Source organism: Chiloscyllium plagiosum, unplaced genomic scaffold (assembly GCF_037043375.1).
Source record: "Chiloscyllium plagiosum isolate Xiang-an unplaced genomic scaffold, Cpla_swu_hap1 HiC_scaffold_11, whole genome shotgun sequence".
In the NCBI taxonomy this organism is placed as follows: domain Eukaryota; kingdom Metazoa; phylum Chordata; class Chondrichthyes; order Orectolobiformes; family Hemiscylliidae; genus Chiloscyllium; species Chiloscyllium plagiosum.
The window spans coordinates 50,190,515-50,213,484 of record NW_028270149.1 but is presented as its reverse complement, the minus strand read 5'-3'; the positions used below and the strand labels follow the sequence as shown (position 1 = coordinate 50,213,484).

At 40.6% G+C, this 22,970-nt stretch overlaps 1 protein-coding gene across 5 annotated transcripts in view; it reads right to left on the bottom strand.

The window, feature by feature from the left end:
• The window catches only part of LOC122557236 (putative E3 ubiquitin-protein ligase MID2), a 401,669-nt gene that overhangs the window by 122,069 nt on the left and 256,630 nt on the right, over nt 1–22,970 (bottom strand). The window lies entirely within an intron of this gene.

Here is a 22,970-nt window from a genome sequence, read left to right as displayed (position 1 = left end):
ATACCCAGACTAATGTTGAACAAGTGCAGAAACAACCATTGTGCGACTCCCCTATTTCTTTTGTTAGGAAAACCAAATTGCTCTCAAAAGTCTCAAATGAATACAAGTTAATTGGGCAAAGTACTGATGGAAAGCCCTGTAGTTCATAGAACTGTACAGCAACAGGAAGAAAACAAAATTTACAAAAGGGGGAGAAAAGAAGAATTTGAAATATAAAAGACAAAAGGTAAATAATTACTGAGAAACAATGCACCCAGGAAAACCTGTCTAAATTTAAATGGGGAATCATTTGGTTAGACAATGGCCTGAACATAAAAAAGGAGAGCACACACAGGAAAGTAATTTTCAGAAATGCTTTTTAACCTTAGTTGACTATGTATTTAGAGGACACAGGTATATTCAACAGTAAGAAGGTTTGAGTTTTCAATACATCACTTCCAATATTTTATAGATTTTAAAAAATTATATGGAAAGCCAAAAGAGACAATTACATGTTTTAAAACTTTCATTTATCAGGACAATGGTTATCAGTTTGAATGACTGACCATGCATCAAAATTGCAGCTCTGGAACTAAAGCAATTTCTTGATAATGGAAAAACAAATAATAACAACGTTTATATTAAATTGAGAGTTCTATTCCACACATTGGTGCGATGATGGTTTTTGTGTTCTATTGATTTGTGCCCTGCAATGGTTTCTCCCTTACCCACTACTGTCACTAGTAGGTTTCTGTAAATGGTTATTTACATATTGTACATAATACTGTTCTGTAAGTGCATCCCTCTCTAGCATAAACTTTGCTGTCCTTTTTACATGGTCACTTACTTGTGCCTGATATCACTGATACATTACATTGTATATCACCATCATTATTCCTATTTTCATTATATTACACATTTAAATCAATATTAATTTGGAACACGGTCAAGAATTGCCTCTAGTTTAATACTATTTGTTACTGAATTATCAACCTCATTGCCAGAGCTGTGGAGATCATTGATGTGAGAAGTCTAAGTAATTGGAGGCAATCTAAGATTGGAGTTGAGGAGCATTTTATCTAATCTATGCTGCATCAAGTCTTGCAAAATTTGATGAAGGTAGTTTTGAGGACTTCTATCTGCATCCAATTCACACTACAACTGCTGTGCTAATGCTTAAATGTTGAAACTTTACTGTGTATTCAGTGTTGTACCTAATACAAGACTGTGTGGAAACACATTTCTCAGAATCTATTAAGTCAGAGCGCAGATACCGACCAAGGTCAAGTCAAAATCTCTCCCATGTGTGTTTGCAACCTTAGTAATCAAGTTCCTAAAATTTCACAGTTCAACACCACAATACAGTGCTTAATTTTACAAAAAGGGAGAATTGGAAGCTTGAAAATGTTCTCTTCAGATTTGGCCAAATATGTGCACCATAAAGCTTTCTAAAAGTAGAATCTCACATAATTACGTGATGTACAATTGTTTGTGCATGATTTGATTAGAAGCCAGTTTGTCCCAGGAGATAATCCTCTGGATTCTTTAGGAGAATGTGTTTGTGAAAAAGCTGTTTCAAAACCACAAAACATTCAAAACTCTGAATTTTTTTTTACATTTGGTAACCTTCTGGGAGGCTTTATACAACAAATTGTACTCAGCCTCAAAATGTTTGTCAATCTTCAAATTAGTTAAGACAGAAAACTTCCTTGCAGTCAACCAGAGGTTGGAGCAGGGGTATGGGGGAGTGTGGAGGGAAGGACGAAAGGGGAAGGGCACAAGGAACCCATCACAAATCACTTCAATATCCCAAATCTAATAGGAATATAATCAATATTTGTATTGTCTTAAAAAACAAATCAGGGTATACATGATGTAATAGACATAGCATTCATGAGTCTGATGTAAATTTAGATCAGATTGTTTTAAAATAGTTCCCTTTTTTGCTCAGGATTCCTAGAGAAGAAACTGTACAAGGGTGTCCAAATTCACAAGTTAGCATAGTCAAAACAAACAAATCACAGAAATAGAGGAGGAATAGGCCACCTGACTGTCCCAGTTTGCGCTGGCATTCAATATGACCATAGCTTATCAAGGAGCTCAATACCCTAATGCCACCCTCCCCATATCTCTTTCGGCACAAGAGCTATTATAACTACTTCCTTCTTGAAACCACAATGTTTTGGCCCCAACCACTTCCAGTGGTAGTGAATTCCACAGGTCACCACTTTGGGTGACAAAAACTCTCATGTCAGTTCTCAAAAAAATAACCCTTATATTTAAGCTACAACCCCTAGTTCTGGACTCCCCCACCATTGGGAATGACCTTCCTGCATTTAACATGTCCAGTCCTGTTAGAATTTTATGGGGTTCCATGAGATCCCGCCACTCCCCTCTCTATTCTTCTAAATTTCAGTGAATACAATTCTAACAATCTCTCATTTGTCAATCTTGCCATCCCAGGAATTAATCTGGTAAACCTTCGATGCACACACTCCATAGCAAGAGCATCCTTCCTCAGATAAGGAGACCAAAAGTGAACAGTATCCCAGATGTGGCCTCAATAATGCCCTGTACAATTACAGCAAGACATCCTTGTCCTGTATTCAAATTCTCTCGCTATGACACCCAGGTCTCATTGAACATTCCTGCCTCTCAATTTACAGGCATTTAAATAATAACTTGCCTTCCTATTTTTGCTACCTAAGTGGATTACCTGACAGTTATTACCTCACATAATCAGCCAGGCATTTGTCCACTCACTCAGCTTGTCCAAATCACACTGCCACATTTCTGCATCCTCCTCACAGCTCACCTTTCCATCCAGCTTCATGCCATCTGCAAATTTTGAGATATTACATTTAGCTCCCTCATCTAAACCATTAGCATATATTGTGAAGAGGTGGGGTACTAGTTCTGATCCCTGTGATATCCTACTCGTCATTGTTTGCCAAAAGTCTATTTATTCCGACTATTTCCAGTTTGCTAATCAGTTTTCTACTAATTTCAAAAGACCTATGCATTTTATTTTACACACAAATCCTCTTGCTTGGAAGTTGGTTGAAAGCCTTCTAAAAGCCTAAATAAACTACATCGACTGGCTCCCCCAATCAAATTCAGCAATTGACAGTTTTGTAAGGGTGGCTGCTGTAAGAAATGAAAATGTCACAATTTGCAATGAAACAAAAATCTACTGAAAATACTCAATAGCTTTGGCAATGTTTCAGTTTAGAGAAAACTATTAGTTGTTATATTCATAGGGGTCAGATCCATCATGTTCTAAGTGAGAAAGTTAAATAGGCCAACAATATTCTCCCACTTTTAAAGATCTCTTTTCCCAGCATATGTCAAAATCATAAACAGAGCAATGTATTAGAAGCTTAGGCATTCCATTCTATTCCCAAGATAGCTGCTGCCTTCATTTTCTACAGCTTAAGAAAATATTCCGACTTATGTCACAGACATAATACAGGGAGATCAAAAACAGTTCAATGAGAAAACAGAGTACAGAACTATTGTGTTAGATCATCATTCCATAACTTTTTCCATCGCAAATATAGCTAGAAAATCAGTGGCAAGATCCCTTGAAGTTTGCCTGCCTTACTTTCCCTCCACACCGAATTGGCTTTTATTGAAATATAATTTTCTGAATATCAACTGCTTTTGAACAAATGATTACACTGGCCATACTTCACATGTGAAGACATGTAGCAAGCTATTTGACCATTTTGGATATTAAGTTAAAACTCAATCCTGTCCTTTCTCCTCATTCCCATACATGCACACTAAACAGTGATATCACCTAATAGTTATCAGAAGCTTAGAAATTGGATAGGTTTTCCAGAAGCTAATTGCAGTATTACTGATGCCATTGAGCAGATTAGTTGATCGATCCATATACAAGGATGGAATCTGGAGCTTTAGGATCTGTGTAACTCAATTTCACAATAGTCAATATAAGTGCCAACTAAACTGTCAGGGACAGTTTTTGTTTGAACACTTAAATCAACTTCATTGCAAAGGAGAAAGTCATCCATGAAACACTGGATTTATAATTGTTGCTCTTTTACATAAAAAATACCTGATCATAATCTGGGAATAATATAAATGAACTATTTGTGATGCGAAGCAAGTACCACATTTGAGATAGGAATGGAAAAGGGAATGTGTGCACTGTACGCAAATTAAAGAAGAAAACTTTAATTGCTTTACCATCTTGACTAAGCATCAATTTTTGTGATAAAAACAGAATGTCAAGTTGATGCTGATTTAATAGATATGAAAAATGTAAGCAGATAATGTCAGCAAAATGGATGAATAATTTGCATATTTTTGTTTGAAGAAATCTTGAGCGAATGGATGTTGCAATCTACTATCCCATTGTCTCTTCACTTATAGGAGTCCAGTTTTCAAATCAAATCCACCCTCATCCTTCTAGACTCTAGGTGCAAATCTAGAGTCCTCAATCGCTCCTCATATGACAACTGCTTCATCCCTGGTATCATTCTTGTAAACCTCCTCTAGATCCCCTCAAAGACCAGCACATCCTTCTTTGGAAATGGAGCCCAAAACTGATCACAATATTGCAAATGGAGTCTGACCAGAGGTGCATACAGCCTCAGCAGTTAACCTCTGCTCTTGTATTCTCACCCTCTTGAATTGAATGACATTGCATTGTCTTCCTAAATGTCAACTAAACCTGCATGTTAACCTTAAGAGGGTCATGAACAAGGACTTCCAAATTTCTTGGTGCTTCAGATTTCCAAAGCTTTTCTTCTGCCAAAAAAATGGCGTACACCTTTATTCTTCCTATCAAAGTGTATAACTCACTTTCCCACACTGTATTCCATCTGCTACTTCTTTGCCCACTTTCCTAGTCTGTTCAAGTCCTTCTGCAGCCTCCCCACTTCCTCAACAATACTTGTCCCTCCACCTATCTTTGTCATCTGCAAATTTAGCAACAGCGTTTTTTTTTGTCTAGATCATATGTAATGTGAATAGTTGTGGTCCCAACATTGACTCCTACAGCACTCCTCTAGTTACTGATTACCATCCTGGAAAACACCCTTTTATCCCCACTCTCTGCCTTCTGCCAGTCAGCCAATCCTCTATCAATGCCAATACCTTGACCTAACACCATGGGCTCTTACCTTTTTAGCAGCCTCCTTTCAAATGCATCTTGTCAAAGGCCTTCCAGAAATCCAAATAGATCACACCCACGTTTTCTTCTTTGTCTAATTTGTTCATTACTTGTCAAAGAATTTTAATAAATTTTTCATGTATGATCTCTCCTTGACAAGGCCATGCTGATTCAGCCTTATTTTACTATGTGCTTCCAAGTACTCCACATTTGAGTCCATTATTACCAATGAGATTGTTACCAATGACTGAGATCAACTAACTGGCCAATAACTTCCTGTCTTCTGCCTCCCTCCCTTCTTAAACAGGGGTGTTTAAGCTACTTTTCAATCCTCTGGCATCCTCCCGACTCTAGTGACTCCTGAAAGATCACAGAACCACCAATGAGTCATAGAGTCATAGAGACGTACAACACGGAAACTCATCCATGCCGACCATGCTTCTACAATCTCCTGTGCGAGCTCCTTCAGCTGGGGTGTAGACCAGCTGGTCCATATGGTTTATCAACCTTCAGACCTTTCAGTTTCCCCAGCACCTTCTCCTTACTGCTTGCCAGTACACTTAGCTCTGCACCTCCACCCACTCCCCCAACCATTCTCTTGAAGTTCTGATATGCTGCTGGTTCTTCCACTGTGAAATATTTTTCGGTTACTCTCTGCTGGTTTTTAAAGGCTTCCTAATAATCTTCACTACATTGCCTGCTTCTCCCAATTTCCTTTCTAAGACATGGTTGCCTTGCTCTCTTCTTAGTGTGTTTCTTCTTCCTTGGGATGAATTTCTGTGGTGCTTTCTGAATTATCCACCGAAACTTCTGCTATTGTTCCTCCACCATCTTTCCTAGAGACCAAAAAAACTGCAGATGATGGAATCCAAAGTAGACAGGCAGGAGGCTGGAAGAACATAACAAGCCAAATAGCATCAGAAAGTGGAGAAGTTGACGTTTCAGGTGTAACCCTTCTTCAGGACTAGGGGGTGGGTGTAGGGGAGGCAGGGCAAGGGTGTGAAGTGGGGATAGGTGAAGACATGTAGAGTGCACAACCTGGTTGGTCAATGGGAGGAATGAATTGGGTTGGTGACAGGGAGCAATGGAAAGGAGGGGAGGGGCTGGGAAGGGAGTCAGAGGATGGGGAGGGAGGTTATTTGAAATTGGAGAGCTCAAAATTGAGTCCTCCGGAATGTAGGCTGCCTAGGCAGAAGATACGGTTCTGTTCCTCCAATAGTAGGTGTGGTTTGTCTTGGCAATGGAGGAAGCCAAGGCTGGTCATGTCGGAAAGGGAGTGGTTGGGGGAATTGAAATGGGCTGTGACTGGGGAGGTCTGGTCAGCCCCTGCAGGCCCAGCTGCGATGCTCGATGAACAGTTCCCTGAGTTTAATGTTTTGTCTAATGTTTAATGTAATGTAGAGAAGAAGACCACACCAGGAGCACCTGATGCAGGAAACCAGGTTGGAAGAAAAGCAGGTGAACCTCTATCTCCCGGGAAGGACCGTTTGGGGCCCTGGATGGAGGTGAGGGGGATGGTGTACCAGGAGGTTTTGCATCTTTTCTGGTTGCAAAGGAAGGTACCTGGGGGTTCGGTGGCAAGGGTAGTATGAACCAAGGACTGTCGGAGAGAACTGTCCTTTGGAAGGCAGAGAAGGGTGGGGAGGGGAAGACGTTCTTGGTGGTGGGGTCTAGTTGGAGTTATTGGAAGTGTTTGAGGATGAGGTGTTGGATGTGAGGCTTGGTGGGGTAGTAGATGAGGACAAAAGGGGACTCTGCATTGGATTGGGGGGGCAGAGCAGTAGAACAGTGAATGGAGGTGGTGCAGCAGAGGGCTGTCTGGATGACGAGGGAGGAAAAGCACATTTTTCAAAATAGGTAAACATCTGGATGCTTGCAATTGGAATGTCTCCTCGTTCAAGCAGAGATGGAGGAATTGTGAGAATCTTCCCTGCCACGCTCTCTTTCAAATCAACTTTGATCAGCTATTCCTTCATGCCTTTATAGTTACCTTTATTCAATTGCAATGTGTTACATTTGATTCTAGCTTATCCCTCTCAAACTGCAGGTGAATTCTCTAATACTTTGGGTCACTGCCCTCAGGGGTTCATTCAGCTTAAGCTTCCTAACTATGTTTGCCTCATTACACATCACCAAATCCAGAAGTGTCTGGTCCGTTGAGCGCTCTAGCACAAGGGATTGAGTTTCAGAACCATGAGGTCATGCTGCAGCTGTACAAAACTCTGGTGTGGTCACACTTGAAGTATTGCATACAGTTCTGGTTACCGCATTACAGGAAGGATGTGAAGCTTTGGAAAGGGTTCAGAGGAGATTTACTAGGATGTTGCCTGGTATGGAGGGAAGGTCTTATGAGGAAAGGCTGAGGGACTTGAGGCTGCTTTTGTTAGAGAGAAGGTAGTTGAGAGGTGACTTAATTGAGACATAGAAGATAATCAGAAGGTTAGATAGGTTGAACAGTGAGAGCCTTTTTCCTCGGAGGGTGATGGCTAACACAAGTGACATGAGGGATGATAGATACAGGATAGATGCCAGAGGTAGTTTCTTTATCAGAGTAGTAGGGGCACAGAACGCACTACCTGCAACAGTAGTAGACTCGCCAAGTTTAAGGGCATTTGAATGGCAATTGGATAGACATAGGGACAAGAGTGGAATAGTGTAGGTTAAATGGGCTTCAGATTGGTTCTACAGGTCAATGCAACTCCAGGGCTGAAGGGACTGTACTGCGCTGTAATGTTCTATGTTCTAAGGTGCTCCATAAAACCATTTTGTAGGCATTTTGAATCCTTTTTGAGATCCGCTAACCTGATTTTTCCACACTCCCATGATTATTGTAATAGTGCTCTTTCACATGTCTTTTCTAACTCCTGATTTATTTTCTATCCCACATCCTTACTACTGCTAAGAGGCCTGTACATAATTCCCATCAGGGTTTTTCTTTAAAATAAAACCTCTGCAGTTCCTCACCTTCACCCACACAGATTCTAGCTTCTGACCCTAGATCACTTCTTGCTGTTGCATAATTTCATTGCTTCCTAACAAGACGATCCTGCCCCCTCTCCCTGTCATTTTGGTACAAAGCATATCCTTGAATATTTAGTTCTCAGCCTTGATCCCCTTGCAGCCACGTCAGTGATACCCACAACATCACACCTGGCAATTTCAATCTGTGCTACAAGCTTATTTACTTTGTTTTGTATAATGCATGCATTTAAATACAACACCCTCAGTTCTGCATTGACTGCCCTCCTTCTCAGTTATCTCCTTATCCGTTGTGCCTGAAGTAAGATTCCTGGCCCTTTCCATACTCTGAGGAGAAAGTGAGGGCTGCAGATGCTGGAGATCAGAGCTGAAAATGTGTTGCTGGAAAAGCGTAGCAGGTCAGGCAGCATCCAGGGAACAGGAGAATCGACGTTTCGGGCAAGAAGAAGGGCTTATGCCCGAAACGTCGATTCTCCTGTTCCCTGGATGCTGCCTGACCTGCTGCGCTTTTCCAGCAACACATTTTCAGCCCTTTCCACACTCTGTCCTATTATATTTTCTGGAAGCTTTAATATCTGCTGAGACCCCACTTCATGCTTTTTTTAAACATAAGACTGATCTTTAGTTTAAATCTCTATCGACAGCCCTAGTTATGCAATTCGTCAGGACTCTGGTCCCAGCATAATTCAGGTGGAACCCATCCCATGAAAACAGCTCCCATCTTCCCCAGTATTGGTGCCAGTGTCCCACAAATTCAACCCATTTCTCCCATACCAACCTGAGACTTATGCATTTATTATTTTAAACTTATTGAGCCCTGTACCAATTTTCTCACAGCTCAAGTAATAACCCAGAGATGATTACCTTTTCAATCCGCTCTTTCATTTAGCCTCTAGCTGTTCACTTTCCCTCAGCAGAACCTCTATGTAGATTGTTAGTATCCAAGTGGACCACAACAACTGGACATTTCCCCTCCCACTCCACGTTTCTCTACAACCCAAAAGAAATATCCTGAAACTGAGCACCAGGCAGGCAACCCAACTCTGGGGTTCTCGATTTTGGCCACTGAGAACAGTGTTTATTGCCCTGACTATACTATCTCTGATTACAACTACATTTCTCTTTTCTTAGTGAATGGCTGCCTCTACCTTATTGTAATATCCAAGACCTTAAGAGGATTTGATAAGGTGAATGCTGAAAGGATACTTATTGCTTTTGGCAGAGAATAGAACTAGGGGATGGAGTTTCCAAACAAGTGGTCTTCCGTTAAGAAAGAGATGAGAACAATTCTTTTCTCTTTGAAAATTGGGAGTCTTTGGAATTCTATCCCAGAGAATGGAGGAGGCAAGACCATTGAATATGTTCATGGCAGAGGTAGATAGATTCTTGATTAAAAAGGGAATTAGGGGGTATTTATGGTAGACAAGCAAGTGGAGTTCAGTTATAACCTTATCAAATGGCAGAGCAGACTCAAAGGTTTCAAACTTCTGTTCTAATTTATAAAGTTTGTTTAATGAAAAGCACTTACTTTTAGCTTTATATACACATATGGCACAAGTCCCGTACATGAGGAGTCAAGAAAATTTTGTTACATAGTTTATGAATTTTAATGGTGGTCTTGCCCCATAATTCTCTGGTGTTCAATGAGAGAGACATTTTCACTTTTTTAAAAATCTTTTCCTCTGTGCTACACACACACACATAAGAGAGATTTTCCCAATGTCTACCAAATTATTTGAAACAGGCGTACTGGCATATTAACCCAACGTGCTTTTTTTAGGAATGAGGTCAGTATGTTTAAAATTGTTTGCTGATCATCTATGCAACTTTATAGTATTTATGAATATGTTTGTGTTATTTGTTTACAACTTGATTCCATTTCTTCCACTTTAAGTGCAAAATATGGGAATGACAGAAGTTGATTAGAGAGGGCTTGTAATGCATAATCGCAGCAAGTTGGGCTCAAGAAGATTATAGTAGTAGTAATGGGCAAGGATAAAGAATCTCCAAGTCTGTGTGTTGATGAAAAGGAGCCTAATGATCATTTCCACTCTACAAATGATAGGAAACAACAATAGTGAAAGTGAGAACAGAACAAAACTTGGGGCTAATTGCAGTTTAAGTGTAGCTTTCAAGGTGCTAGCAAGGACAGAATTAAATGTGAAGAGATATGAAGAAATATTTTTGGGAGTAATGAGCAAAGATGAAAAGTGCGGAATAGAAACTTGAGATTTGGTGGCTTAGGATTTGAAGCTGAACTCAGTTCACAGCATTGATGCTCAACGTGACACCACCAAGTCCAGTTTGAGTGAACCACAGAGGGGCTAGAATCTGGAGCCAGGCTGTGGAAGTTTCAACAGGAACTGAACAAGCAATAAAGTTGAAGAGTAATTTTGTTTATGCATCAACTAATGTTACAAGAAGCAGGCAGACATATATGTCTGCAAATCTAGACTAGCAATAGAGAAACAGATCAGTGTCATCAGCATAAGTGTGGATGCTGATTGCTCATGAAAACTTCTCTATTTGAGAAAAGACAGAAACCATGCATAAGGTCTTTGTATCATAATCAAATTTCTATTGTGAAATAAAGGAATTCCCATTAATACAACTTTTGTACTACATAAAATTCCTGTAGAGTTTACCATTTTACGCAAACCCCACTCAAAAAAACTGCACAATAAAAAGACTATTTCTTGTCATGCACAGAATACTAAGAAGAACAATGAGATACAAGTTGTTGAATTTGAACTGTGGAATTATTAACAAAATGACAGGATAAGATTTTTACAATAATGATGCACATACTTAAAACCATTGTTTATAAAATGTCAATGTTATATCCAGAAATCTACATGAGAGAACCTAACTCTTGACATGGATAAAATGCTAAATTAGTGTGAACATTTTTGTCCTTTTAAAAATGGACACTTGTTGGAAGTATATAGCTTTCCTATGTGTTTTCTGGACTCAAATGCACCTGGCTGTACTAATACTCATGTCAAAATACATGCTGGATCAGAAGGAACCTACAAGAATAAAGTTAACCCATTGAATAGCAACAAACTGGTCAAACTGATGTAAATAACATGCTGTGGACTAAGTTCAACACTAGACTAATTTTATGATTTGATTTGATTTATTGTCACGTGTATCTCGTTACAAAAATACAGTCAAAAGTGTTGTATAGTGTTACCACTATACGTCATTTTAAAACATCAAAAAATAAACTAAAACAATGAATATAAATGCAGAAAAATTAAGAAATAAAGCAAGTGTTCAACTTTCTACTTGTTCTTGTTAAGTGCTCTGCATTGGGCCATGGAGCTGTTGGCCAGGTAAGAGTCTGTTTTGTCATGTCACCGCTGCTGGAATGAAAGTCACCACTCTTCGGTACCATATCACCTCCAATGACACCTTCACCACTTTAAAGCTCTCACTGGACCTATCCATGCAGATGCCAATAATGAAGCCAGGTATAGCACTAATGCAAAGTCAACACCACTGCCACCATGGGTCTGCTTCGAGTCCACCTCACTGGTGCAACCACTGTTGGCACTGGTCTTGTACTAGGTCCAAACTCGTTTCTGCTGCTGCCTTCACAAATATGCACTGGCTGCGGATGCTACCAAGAACCTCAAACTCGTCTCCACCACAGCAGCCATGGGCCTACTCACTGCCGCCTCTGCCATCACTGTGACTGAGCTCTTCCAGAGGAAATTAAAATAAAATCGATAAAGAAAAAAAAAGAGAAAAGAAAAAAAGATTCAAAAAGAAAAGTGGATGGAATGGATGAGCCCTGGGATCAGAAGCCCTATTCCACTGCCTGCTGAGAAATTGGAGGTAAAGTGCTTGAAGGCTCCAATCACTGTGCATCAATTCAACAAATAGACAGTGCAAGCAATGTCCCTTACAAAACAGAAAGGGAGGCCCAAAAATGCAAACATGGAAGAGCATGGGAGAACATTAAGAAAAATTAAATATCAAGCATGAAAAGAGTCTGAATAAACAGTCTGCCAAAAAAAATGGAGGACTACATTTAGTAAGGTAGGCATTGATTGTTAGTTGGATCTTGTGTTTCACTGTTCAGTTTACTTGAGCCCCTAATATATAGGCATAGATTAAAGTTGCAGTTGTATATGAGGAAGTATGCTTGTAATTACAGGTATTTCAAGTAGGGTAAAGATTGGATCTTATTTAGGCAATAGATTATTGATGATAAATAAGCAATTGGTCACAGACTTATCACAGACCTAAAATCTTGATGTGCAAAACTTAAGCTTAACCTCTCTTACATGCTACAAGAGAAAAAATATCAAATATGGTTGTGAACTAGCACAAATGCTAAAAGAGAACGCATACAGAGTACATTGTTTGAAGCCTGACTATAAATATTGTCAAGAAGATTAAATTTATTCCAAATATTATTAGCTGGCCTTGTACATTTAAAAAAGACACAAAGAAACAAGTTAAAATAGTTGCTAACATGTCTGTAGTCACATTTCATATAATGGAAATTGGAGTCAGGGAAAAACTAACTGAGATAATGGCATCCCATAAGATGTGAAGGACTCATTTCTATCTCATCAAGATGGAAAAATTGATCATTCAGGAGTCAACATATGAGACGTGAAAACATCAATCACCATAACTATCAAAATGCTTTAACTGAAACTTAAATTGGAACAGGGAACATACAAGTTACTGCTCTCCATCTCCTTCTACCATAGGAACTTTGAACCTGGCCGTGTTGAAACACACAAAAAAATTTACCAATAGTGTTACAGCAGACACAACCACTACCAAAGGTAGCTGGATTTCTCTAACAGTGATTTTCAGGAAACAAGGATTTGAAGTTGTAATTCATATCTTTCAACTGCTTCACTGAAGAAGCAAATCTGAAGTTAGTGAACTCTTATTGATTTCACTTTTTCCCATAAAATTTACATTTTTAATTTGGCCAAGTTTACCCCATTACTATGTAAATCAATCCATTTTGTGTACATTACTGGAATGTAAGTTTTTGTATTTATATAATTTTAATATTTCCTACTTGTGGGCGTTTTTAGCATGATAAAGCTAACATTGATCATGATGTGGAGGTGCTGGTGTTGGACTAGGGTGGACAAAGTTAAAAATCACACAATATCAGGTTATAGGTTAGAGGAACTGGGATTTACATAAAATGGTTTGCAGATTTCAATTAATTAATAGGTGATTAAAGACTTAACCACAATTTAGGTTTGTTCCATACATTGCATCAGTTGTATAACACTTTTATCTTTTACTGTAAATTCTGTGCCCTATGATCCTGCCCTAATAGCTACCTGATGAAGGCGCAGTGCTCCGACAGTTAGTACTTCCAAATAAACCTAGTGGACTATAACCTGGTGTAGTGAGATTTTTAACTTTGATCATGTTTAACTCAAGAATATAGTCTGGCTTAATTCATATAAAATTGCAGGTTGCATATTGAATTGACCATGTTATATATTGTTTTAAAACTCAAAAACGTGTTGCAGTGAAAAACGATTGTGAAAAAATGGTGGGAAAACCAGTCTACCATTTTTCACCTGGTCATGACAGTAGCGTATATATTGCTATACCATTTTGTTAGATAGGTACATTGCATTCAAACAGAATTTGCAATAGTGATACACTTTAGGCACCAGATATGCAATGCATGATTGCATATTCCTTACAGGAAATGGAAGAACTCAGCAAGAAGCCATACATTCTCTAAAATACTATCACACAAGAAAGTGTTCACACCAACATCCTGTACAACCTCAATATGATGTTCCAATGATCTGAACACAGGCAAGCATGCTAAATGCCTTCTTAATCACCATGCCCACATGTGACACAACTTTCAAAGAATTATGTATCTGAACACTTAGGTCTCCCTATCTAATAACACTCCCCAGAGCCATACCATTAACTGTATAAGTTTTGCCCTTGCTTTACCAAAATGCAACAACTCACATTTATCCAAATTAAACTCCATCTACCACTCCTCAGCCCATTGGCTCAATTGATCAATAGCCCTTTGTAATCTTAGATAACCTCTTGTACTAATTTTGGTGTCATCTGCAAACTTACTAACCATACCTCCTAAATTCACAGCCAAATCATCTATAAAAATGACAAATGACTGTGGACCCAGCACTGATTCCTGCAGAACACCACAGGTCTCAGGCCTTCAGCCTGAAAAACAACCCTCCTCCACCACCTTCTGTCTGCTACCATCAAACCAATTTTGATCTATTTGACAAGCTGTCCCCAAATCCCATGTGATCTAGCTTTACTAATTAGTGTACCATGTGGAACCTTGTCAAAAGTTTTACTAAAGTTCAGGTACACAACCTTTATCATTGCGTTTCTTAAAAATATGACCAATCAAATTTGTGAGGCATGATTTCCCTTGCACAAAACCTTACCTTTTCAAATCCTGTCTCTCAGAAGTCCCGCCAACAACTTACTCACCCATTGTCAGACTCAATGGCCTATAATTCCCAGTCTTCTCTTTACAGCCTTTCTTAAATAAAAAGCACAACATTAGGTACCCTCCAATCCTCTGGCACCTCACCCATGGTCAAAGATGATACAAATACCACTGCTTGGACCCCTGCAATTTCTTCCCTAACTTCCCACAATGTCCTGACATATGCTTGATCAGGTCCCAGAGATTTATTAATTTTTGTTTTTTTTAAGACCCAGGTTCAATTCCTGCCTCAGGTGACTGTCTGTATGGAGTTTGCACATTCTCCCAGTGTCTGCATGGGTTTCCTCTGGGTGCTCCGGTTTCCTCCCACAATCCAAAAAGATGTGCAGTTTAGGTGAATTGGCCATGCTAAATTGCATTAGTCAGGGGTAAAATGCAGGGAAACATGTCTGGGCAGGTTGTTCTTTGGATGGTTGGTGTGGACCTGTTGGGCCGAAGGGACTGTTTCCATAAGACCATAAGACCATAAGACATAGGAGTGGAGGTAAGGCCATTCGGCCCATCAAGTCCACTCCGCCATTCAATCATGGCTGATGCGCATTTCAGCTCCACTTACCAGCGTTCTCCCCGTAGCCCTTAATTCCTCGAGACAACAAGAATCTATCAATCTCGGCCTTGAAGACATTTAGCGTCCCGGCTTCCACTGCACTCCGTGGCAATGAATTCCACAGGCCCACCACTCTCTGGCTGAAGAAATGCCTCCGCATTTCTGTTCTGAAATGACCCCCTCTAATTCTAAGGCTGTGTCCACGGGTCCTAGTCTCCTCGTTTAACTGAAACAATTTCCTAGCATCCACCTTTTCCAAGCCATGTATTATTTTGTACGTCTCTATTAAGTCTCCCCTTAATCTTCTAAACTCCAACGAATACAATCCCAGTATCCTCAGCCGTTCCTCATATGTTAGACCTGTCATTCCAGGGATCATCCGTGTGAATCTCCGCTGGACACGTTCCAGTGCCAGTATGTCCTTCCTGAGGTGTGGGGACCAAAACTGGACACAGTACTCCAAATGGGGCCTAACCAGAGCTTTATAAAGTCTTAGTAGTACATCTCTGCTTTTATATTCCAACCCTCTTGAGATAAGAGACAACATTGCATTCGCTTTCTTAATCACGGACTCAACCTGCATGTTTACCTTTAGAGAATCCTGGACTAGCACTCCCAGATCCCTTTGTGCTTTGGCTTTATTAATTTTCTCACCATTTAGAAAGTAGTCTATGCTTTTATTCTTTTTGCCAAAGTGCAAGACCTCGCACTTGCTCACGTTAAATTCCATCAGCCATTTCCTGGACCACTCTCCCAACCTGTCAAGATCCTTCTGCAGCCTCCCCACTTCCTCAGTACTACCTGCCTGTCCACCTAACTTCGTATCATCGGCAAACTTCGCGAGAATGCCCCCGGTTCCCTCATCCAAATCGTTAATATATAATGCGAACAGCTGTGGCCCCAGCACCGAACCCTGCGGGACACCGCTCGTCACCGGCTGCCATTCTGAAAAAGAACCTTTTATCCCAACTCTCTGCCTTCTGTTAGACAGCCAATCCTCAATCCATCCCAGCAGCTCACCTCGAACACCATGGGCCCTCACCTTGCTCAGCAGCCTCCCGTGTGGCACCTTATCAAAGGCCTTTTGAAAGTCTAGATAGACCACATCCACTGGGTTTCCCTGGTCTAACCTACTTGTTACCTCTTCAAAAAATTCCAACAGGTTTGTCAGGCATGACCTCCCTTTACTAAATCCATGTTGACTTGTTCTAATCAGACTCTGCTCTTCCAAGAATTTAGAAACCTCATCCTTAATGATGGATTCTAGAATTTTACCAACAACCGAGGTTAAGCTGATTGGCCTATAATTTTCCATCTTTTGCCTTGATCCTTTCTTGAACAAGGGGGTTACAACAGCCATCTTCCAATCATCCGGGACCTTTCCTGACTCCAGTGACTCTTGAAAGATCTCAACCAATGCCTCTGCTATTTCCTCAGCCACCTCTCTCAGAACTCTAGGGTGTATCCCATCGGGGCCAGGAGATTTATCAATTTTAAGACTTTTTAACTTTTCTAGCACTATCTCTTTCGTAATGGCAACCATACTCAACTCAGCCCCGTGACACCCTTTAATTTTTGGGATATTACTCATGTCTTCCACTGTGAAGACTGACGCAAAGTACTTGTTAAGTTCTCCTGCTATTTCCTTATCTCCCATCACTAGGCTTCCTGCATCAGTTTGAAGTGGCCCAATGTCTACTTTTGCCTGTCGTTTGTTTCTTATGTACTGAAAGAAACTTTTACTATTATTTCTAATATTACTGGCTAGCCTACCTTCATATTTGATCCTCTCCTTTCTTATTACACTCTTTGTTATCCTCTGTTTGCTTTTGTATCCCTCCCAATCTTCTGATTTCCCACTGTTCTTAGCCACTTTATAGGATCTCTCTTTTTCTTTAATACATTTCCTGACTTCCTTTGTCAGCCAAGGTTGTCTAATCCCTCCCCGGTTAATCTTTCTTTTCTTGGGAATGAACCTCTGTACAGTGTCCTCAATTATACCTACAAACTCCTGCCATTTTTGCTCTACTGTCTTCCCGGTTAGCCTCTGCTTCCAGTCTATTTTAGTCAGTTCCTCTCTCATGCCCTCATAATTACCTTTATTCAACTGTAACACCATTACATCCGATTTTGCCTTCTCCCTTTCAAACTGCAGACTGAACTCTATCATATTATGGTCGCTACTTCCTAAGGGTTCCCTTACTTTAAGATCTTTTATAGAGTCTGGTTCATTGCAAAGCACTAGGTCCAGAATAGCCTGCTCTCTTGTGGGCTCCATGACAAGCTGTTCCAAAAAGCCATCCTGTAAGCATTCCATGAATTCCCTTTCTTTAGATCCACTAACAACATTATTTACCCAGTCCACCTGCATATTGAAGTCTCCCATGATCAATGTAACCTTGCCTTTCTGACATGCCTTCTCTATTTCCCGGTACATGTTGCGTCCCTGGTCCTGACCACTGTTAGGAGGTCTATACACAACTCCAATTATGTTTTTTTTTGCCTTTGTGGTTCCTCAATTCCACCCACACAGACTCCACATCATCCGACGCTATGTCATTCAATACCATAGATTTAATTTTGTTCTTAACTAACAAGGCTGTAACTAACTAACTCCACACTGTAGGGAATCTAATCTGTAATGTGGACTGTTGTCAAGACGTTATTTTTTACTTCCCAAATTCCCTAGCTTTTCTCCACTATCTTTCGCCACAGTGAAAAAAACCTGACATGAAACATTCACTTAGTATCCCCTCCCATCTTCTGTAATTCCACACATAGATGACCTTGTTGATCTCTAAAGGGCCTTATTGTCTCCCTAGTTGCTTTTAATGTACTTATATAATCTCTTTGGATTATCCTTAAGATTACCTGCCAAATTATTAAGTCATATATGTTCTTTGAAATTATATTTGAACTCACCGATCAAAAATAACTTCCAACTTCTCAAAAAAAATGTCACTTTCACAGAACTAAAACAAAAATCCATATTCAGTACTGGCTGGGGTGGACAATGCCTGGGGGACTTTTCTTGTTGTATGCATGCAAATGGTCAGTGTGAAATTCTAGAGAAGTGATTTATTAACTTTTGCCCTGATAATTGCAGGAATTTTCTATAAGCAGCAAAAGGATCCATTCAGCATTTGATAACAATCATTTTAAATTTAACAAGGACAAAAACAGAAATTGCTGGATAAGCTCAGCAGGTCTGGCAACATCTGTGGAGAGAAATCAGGGTTAATGTTTTGGGTCAAATGACCCTTTCTCAGAACTCTCAAACTTAACAAGGGTTCATTTACAAAGATAAAAGGTGACTATCGTTTTAAAGCAGCAAATAAAAATGCTTTGGATTTCTTTATGCCTACTGGCATGACATTGTCAAAATGAATGTTCTGCTCTTGGACCTGTATATGTAAAGAAACTGCACAAAGTAAATCTTTATATACAAATGAAGTGTTATTTTATCTTCAACATAGATATTGAGAGTGTGTCAATATTCTCCAACTTGAGTGTTTATTGGGTTTGCTGTTCCATCTGGCTCGGTTTGTTCTGCAATTAGCAAAATCTTTTCCCTGGGGTCGGTGAGTCCAGAACTAGAGGGCATAGGTTTAGGGTGAGAGGGGAAAGATATAAAAGAGACCTAAGGGGCAACTTTTTCACGCAGAGGGTGGTACGTGTATGGAGTGAGCTGCCAGAGGATGTGGTGGAGGCTGGTACAATTGCAACATTTAAGAGGCATTTGGATGGGTATATGAATAGGAAGGGTTTGGAGGGATATGGGCCTGGTGCTGGCAGGTGGGACTAGATTGGGTTGGGATATCTGGTTGGCATGGATGGGTTGGACCGAAGGGTCTGTTTCCATGCTGTACATCTCTATGACTCCATGAATTATTCATTGTATTTCCCTCACAACAACCATATTCTATCAAAATAGTTATCCTGGTCTCATTTTCTGTGAAATGACACCCCTAAGCATTGACATAACAGAAGTTTTCAGTAGCATTGATAATATCTACACACAACCAAACCTCACCGGTCAGATAACACTAACTAACCTGCTGTTTGTACGGTTTGTGATGCCATGGGAATACAATAGTAAAGTTTAAAATGCTGCCTAGACAATTCCACAATCAAATAAATTGGTAATTACTGAAAACTGTTTCATGCTATAAGCTCATTACTTTCAAGGTCAATTATAATCCTTCAGTATAAAACAATTTTTAATCTCAACAGTTTTGGTCACATTAAACTAGATAGCTGTTACTGGCATAGATCCACAGACATCAGTGGTAAACATTGAACTCCTGAACATAAAACTTGATTTTTCTTTTCCTTCCTACTTTCCTCCTTTCAATAACAATATGACTGCTGCTTTGGAAGATACCAATGAACACAGCACAGATCAGGAGTTGAGGAGCTTCTTGTCCTCATTGTATTACTGCAGAGCCCTTCAAAAATGATTCACTGGAGAAATTCCTTCACAGTACTGTTAACATTGGAACCTACCAATCATATGTTGGCTGCAGAATCTTCTACAGTTCAACTTTATACAACACGTCTAAAATAGTTTCCTTAACTGGCACAGTTTAATTTGCAAAGAGATTGCTACACAACATAAATCTACTTCCCCAAAATCGATCCCTGTCATCTGCATAGTCTGAATTTCTCCTGACTTAATTGCAGTGGAAGGGGATGAAGAGGGTGAACATAGAACAGAGAACACAGAACAATACAGCACAGAACAGGCCCTTCGGCCCACGATGTTGTGCCGAACATTTGTCCTAGCTTAAGCACCTATCCATGTACCTATCCAATTGCCGCTTAAAGGTAATCAATTATTCTGACTCTGCCACTCCCGCAGCCAGCGCATTCCATGCCCCCACCACTCTCTGGGTAAAGAACCTACCCCTGACATCCCCCCATACCTTCCACCCTTCACCTTAAATTTATGTTGCCTTGTAACACTCTGTTGTACCCGGGGAAAAAGTCTCTGACTGTCCACTCTATCTATTCCCCTGATCATCTTATAAACCTCTATCAAGTCACCGCTCATCCTTCGCCGTTCCAAGGAGAAAAGGCCTAACACTCTCAACCTATCCTCGTATGACCTATTCTCCATTCCAGGCAACATCCTGGTAAATCTCCTCTGCACCGTCTCCAAAGCCTCCACATCTTTCCTAAAGTGAGGCGACCAGAACTGCACACAGTACTCCAAATGTGGCCTTACCAATGTCCTATACAGCTGCAACATCACCTCACGACTCTTTAATTCAATCCCTCTGCTAATGAACGCTAATACACCATAGGCCTTCTTACAAGCTCTATCCACCTGAGTGGCAACTTTCAAAGATCTATAGACCCCCAAGAACATAGACCCCCAAGATCCCTCTGCTCCTCCACCTTACTAAGAACCCTACCGTTAACCCTGTATTCCGCATTCTTATTTGTCCTTCCAAAATGGACAACCTCACATTTGACAGGGTTGAACTCTATCTGCCACTCCTCAGCCCAGTTCTGCATCATATCTAAGTCCCTTTGCAGCCGACAACAGCTCTCCTCACTATCCACAACTCCACCAATCTTCGTATCATCTGCAAATTTACTGACCCACCCTTCGACTCCCTCTTCCAAGTCATTAATAAAAATTAAACAGCAGAGGACCCAGAACTGATCCCTGTGGAACTCCACTTGTAACTGGGCTCCAGGCTGAATATTTACCATCTACCACCACTCTCTGACTTCAACCGGTTAGTCAGTTCTCTATCCAAGTGGCCAAATTTCCCAATATCCCATGCCTCCTGACTTTCCGCATAAGCTTACCATGGGGAACCTTATCAAATACCTTACTAAAATCCATGTACACTACATCCACTGCTCTACCCTCATCCATATGCTTGGTCACCTCCTCAAAGAGTTCAATAAGACTTGTAAGGCAAGACCTAACCCTCACAAATCCGTGCTGGCTGTCCCTTATCAAGCAGTGTCTTTCCAGATACTCATAAATCCTATCCCGCAGTACCCTTTCCATTACTTTGCCTACCACTGAAGTAAGACTAACTGGCTTGTAATTCCTGGGGTTATCCCTATTCCCTTTTTTGAACAGGGGCACAACATTCGCCACTCTCCAGTCCCCTGCTACCACCCCCATTGACAGTGAAGACGAAAAGATCATTGCCAATGGCTCTGCAATTTCCTCTCTTGCTTCCCACATAATCCTAGGATATATCCCGTCAGGCCCGGGGGACTTGTCTATCCTCAAGTTTTTCAAAATGCCCAACACATCTTCCTTCCGAACAAGTATCTCCTCTAGCTTACCAATCCGTTTCATACTCTCCTCTTCAACAATACGGTCCCTCTTTGTAAATACTGAAGAAAAGTACTCATTCAAGACCTCTCCTATCTCTTCCGACTCAATACACAGTCTCCCACTACTGTCCTTGATCGGACCTACCCTCGTTCTCGTCATTCTCATGTTTCTCACATACGCATAAAATGGTGTGTGTGTGTGTGTGTTTGGGGGGGGGGGGGGGAGAAGAGGGAAGAGATGGAGTGGAGAGAGTGGAGGAGGATTGGAGAATGGGGATAGGGAGATGCCGGAAGTCAAGAAGGAAAATCAGTGCACCACGATCTTGCCATATACTGCTGGCAATGAGGACTGGCTAAGCTAGACAATGCTTCCATTGTACAACAGCTTGTTATCTTTATTGGTTTAGGCTCGGATGTAAACAACTGTCACTCTGACAAGGTTCTGAGGACTGTCCTATGAAATGATCAAATCTACCGACAATAATCAGAAGAGAATGAATTCAAATCAAAAAATGAATACACGGAAACTTATTTCCAAATAAAGTCTAAACTTCAGAAACTGGTCGAGCTTCACTCTTCACGTGACAAAACTACCTTAATGCCTAGTGACACGTGCTTTGGATTTAACTTGACTTTTTTTCTGGTCAGAATTGGTGGGAACCCGCATTGTCTTCAATCAAAATTTATAACTGGCTTTAAGCTTTGCAATGGGGAGAAAGACCGATTTAGCTCAACATTTCCGTAATATTCCACACAAGTCACGTGGAAAAAGTAATACACCAACTTGCGTTTATTTAGCGCCTTTAGAAGTAAATCGCCCTAGGTGCTTCACAGAGTCGCAACAAGCAATAGTGGACACTGGGCAATTGATGCTCCAAGTAAGCAGCGTGGCCTCTGCTTTACCCGCAGGTACGGTGCGAAATCACTCTGAAGTTAACATTACACACGTGAACACTCCTCAGAGAAGTATCACGTAAAGGAACACATGGGCCGTGCCTACCGAGGACTGTTTATAGAAGCCACACTGTGAACTATTTTAAAAGGAGGTAAATGCCCAGTTATCTTCAGCATCATGGCAAGAGCTAACCCCCACAACTTAATAGGACAAGTAACTATCACTGTATCTGAGCAGAGCGCTTGTTGGCGCAGTTATAAAAAGTGGTAGCATTACAAATACACTTGTCCAGATGTTTGTCGAAAAGAAAATGCGAAAAACCGTAAACACGTTGTGGACACCACATTCTGCAGTAAATTATTTTTCACTAATGTCCGACTAGAAGCTGCCGTCAGCTCTCTTATGTGCTCAGGCACGAAAAGATGCAAAAGACTGAATCTTAATTTGCTTTGCAAATGATTCAAATTCACAAACTTTCGTCGCTAGAAGAACGATTTTATAACACGAACCATCTTCGTGTCTCGAGTCTCGCCACATAACCCACCGCCCTCAGATTATTTTCAGATCGATCAAGCAATCACACTGCCCAGAAATCGTGAAACTGGCAAACACACATTGT